The sequence below is a fragment of the Penaeus monodon genome, chromosome 16 (genome assembly GCF_015228065.2).
Source record: "Penaeus monodon isolate SGIC_2016 chromosome 16, NSTDA_Pmon_1, whole genome shotgun sequence".
Taxonomy (NCBI): Eukaryota; Metazoa; Arthropoda; class Malacostraca; order Decapoda; family Penaeidae; genus Penaeus; species Penaeus monodon.
Genome location: NC_051401.1, coordinates 3,315,777 through 3,319,380, shown reverse-complemented (window position 1 = coordinate 3,319,380; position 3,604 = coordinate 3,315,777). Strand labels below are relative to the sequence as shown.

Below are 3,604 nucleotides of genomic sequence, written 5' to 3'. Positions count from 1 at the left end.
CTATGCTACTGTCACTACTTCTATTGCTACTACTGTTACTACTACTACTACTGATGCTACTACTACTACTATTAATAAATGATAATAATTAATAGCTACTACAATACTGACTAACTACATACTACTGATGCTAAACACTGAGCTACTGATACTACTATTAAAAGATAATAGATAACGAAACAATAGACAGAGAGAGAAAGAGAGAGCAGAGGGAGAGAGAGAGAGAATGAGAGAGAGAAGAGGAGAGAAGAGAGAGAGAGAGAGAGAAGCGAGAGAGAGAGAGAGAGAGAGAGAGAGAGAGAGAGAGAGAGAATCAGAGAGAGAGAGAGAGAGAGAGAGAGAGAGAGAGAGAGAGAGAGAGAGAGAGAGAGAGAGAGAGAGAGAGACAGAGAATCAGAGAAAGAGAAAAAAAAAGAGATAGACAAAGAAACAGAGACAAAGAGACAGACAGGAGAAGAGAGACAACGAAACAGAGAAGCAAGAGAGACAGACCCAGACAGACGAAGAGAGAAGAGAGGTAAAAACGCAACAAAGGAATAACACGGACTGCCGGTCGTCCTCCTCCCCGACGCCACGGATATCCCACGCAAGGTGCTCTGTGCGAGGAATAAAAGGAAGGAGAATTTAAAGCGGTGAAGTATTTTCTCTCGGGAGAACGAAATGCGTGGTTGACACATGAAAAAGAGCAGGGGCCGCGGCGCTGTCTTCTTTTATTTCGCTCGCCGAGCTCTCTCTGTCTGGCTGTCTCTGGCTGTGGCTCTCTGTCTGGCTGTCTGTCTCTGTCTCTGGCTCTCTGGCTCTCTGTCCCGGGCCCTCTGTCTCTGGCTCTCTGTCTGTCTCTGTCTTTGTCTCTGGATCTCTGTCTAGCCTGAGTTTTGTCTCAGGGACTGAGTTACGTGCGTCTGGTGACTGACTCTGCAGTAGGATGCGGCGGCTCTGTAGGAGAGCTCGCATAGAGGCTCTCTAGATCAGGCCTGTCTCATGTGAGATTTGCTGAGAGGTGAGACTAGTCGGAGCACGAGAGAGATCCGCATAGTCTGTCACTGTCTGGCGAGTCTGAGTTTTTTAGAAGTGTCGTGTCTCTGTTGTCACTGGATCTATGTATAGGGAGTGACTGCGGAGACTGAGCTTAGATCTGTGAGTTGTCTCTACTCTGGAGAGTCAGGTCATGCTCAGTCTGTATGAGATTATCTCTGACGAGAGGCTCCTACCTTTCGATATCTTCTGACTAGATCTGCAAGAGCCTCAGATGACTCGATATCTCTACTTGATAATCTCAAACTCTCTCTCTCAGATGACAAAGAACAGAGACATAGTAGACAGACAGGAGAGTGAGACATCTAAACAGAGAAGCTAAGAGACGTACTGTCTCTGACAGACGAAGTAGAGCAGTAAAATACTTCTCACATCTACTCGGACTCTGGTCTCGTCTCCTCCCCCCCCCACCGTATTCTCCTCGTCAAGGTGCTCTGTCGTGAATCTCATCATCTCTGAATCTGGAGTTAGCGTTGACATTCTCTCGGACTCAAACTGATGCGTGGTTCACTGAAAACGAGCAGGCGCCCTGGTCGCTCTCTCTCTTTTATCTCGCTCCCTCTCTCTCGCTGTCTCTCTGGCCCTCTCTCTCTCTTCTCTCTGTGGCTCCTTCTGGCTCTCTTCTCTGCTCCTTCTTCTGCTCTGCCCTCTGTTTCGTCTCTGCCTGCTTCTCTCTCTCTCTCTCTTCTCTCTCTCTCTTTCTCTGTTTTTTTTTTTCGATGTGAGTACGTCCTGTTTAAGTTTATAGTTGTTGCTGTTATTGTTATTGCTGTTGTTCTAATGTGTGGGTCTTTTTGCTCTGTTTGGACATATTTTTCAATTTAATGTAGGTCTGTCCACTCTGTTTGGATTTTTGTTGTTGTTGTTGTTATGTAAAGTTGGAATTGTTTTTCATGTGTATTTGTTGATTTATTTATGTAAGTACGTTTTGTGTGGATGCGGTGTATGTTTTTAATTCGACTTTTGGTGTGGACCATCTAGGTGTTTTTTTTATGTGGGTGCTGTGTATTTGTGTAGGATTTTTGTCCATGTTATTATTATCTTTTGGTCTTCTTTCTCCACCTTTTTTCATGGTTTGTGTGGATGTGGATTTTTTTTTGTCTCTCCTTGCTCTGTTGGATCTGTAATATCTCGTATATCTATGTCTCTGTTTTTTTTCCGTTTTAGTATCTGGCTGTCTGTTTATCCTAAAAATTAAGAACAAGTGAACACACCCCCTCCGAGCTTCGTTCACACCGAGACAAGACAACGTGAAGGGGAGGAAGAACAGACACATGGAAGGGAACGTCTTAATGAGGCATAATGAGGAGTTACACGTGTGAGGGAAGGGAAGAAATCATGTGTTATCAAGTGATGTGTGTGAAGTGATTGGTATGTTGTGTATGTGTGTGAATTTGAGGTGATTGTGGTGAAGTTTGACGATTTTGTGAAGTGTTGAGTTGTGTGGTTGTAACGATGTTGATGAATGTTGAGTATGTCGTACAGTGTTGTATGTTCGGAGTGTTGAGTGATCTGTGGTGAATAGGTAGATGTGGGTAGTTTAGGTAGTTTAAGTGTAAGTGATGAAGTGTAGTGATTGGTGTGAAGTGTTGAGGGTGATGTGTGAAAGTTTGAGGTGATGTGGTGAAGTTGAGGATGGGGTGAAAAAGTGAGTGAAAGTTGATATTGTAATTTATATTGTTGAAGTGTGAGTAGAATGTGAGTATTGTTGAAGTGTGAGGTGATAAGTTGAGTGATGGTTAATGTTGAGGTGTTGGTGGTGAAGTGTTGAGGTGATGAAGTGTTGAGGTGATGTGGTGGTGAAGTGTTGAGGTGATGAAGTGTTGAGGTGATGAGGTGGTGAAGTGTTGAGGTGATGTGGTGGTGAAGTGTTGAGGTGATGTGGTGGTGAAGTGTTGAGGTGATGAGGTGTTGAGGTGATGTGGTGGTGAAGTGTTGAGGTGATGTGGTGGTGAAGTGTTGAGGTGATGTGGTGGTGAAGTGTTGAGGTGATGAAGTGTTGAGGTGATGTGGTGGTGAAGTGTTGAGGTGATGAAGTGTTGAGGTGATGTGGTGGTGAAGTGTGAGGTGATGTGGTGGTGAAGTGTTTGATGGTGGTGAAGTGTGAGTGATGTGGTGGTGAAGTGTTGAGGTGATGAGGTGGTGAAGTGTGTGAGGGTGATGAAGTTGTGTGAGGTGAGGAGGTGGGTGTGAAGTGTTGAGGTGATGTGGTGGGTGGTGAAGTGGTTGAGGTGGTGAAGTGGTTTAAAGTTGATGTGGTGGTGAAGTGTTGAGGTGATGAAGTGTTGGGTGATGTGGTGGTGAAGTGTTGAGGTGATGTGGTGTTGAAGTGTTGAGGTGATGTGGTGGTGAAGTGTTGAGGTGATGAAGTGTTGAGGTGATGCGGTGGTTGAGTGTGTTGGGTGATGTGGTGTGAAGTGTTGAGGTGATGTGGTGGTGAAGTGTTGAGGTGATGAAGTGTTGAGGTGATGTGGTGAAGTGTTGAGGTGATGTGGTGGTGAAGTGGTGAGGAATTGAAGTGATGAGGTGATGTGGTGATGAGTAAGGAGATAATGAGGCGAAGTGAAAG

At 45.0% G+C, this 3,604-nt stretch overlaps 1 pseudogene; it reads right to left on the bottom strand.

Annotated features, from left to right (window-relative positions):
* Window positions 1-2,774: 2,774 nt before the first annotated feature.
* Window positions 2,775-3,466, bottom strand: LOC119582914 (annotated as a pseudogene).
* Window positions 3,467-3,604: the final 138 nt, after the last annotated feature.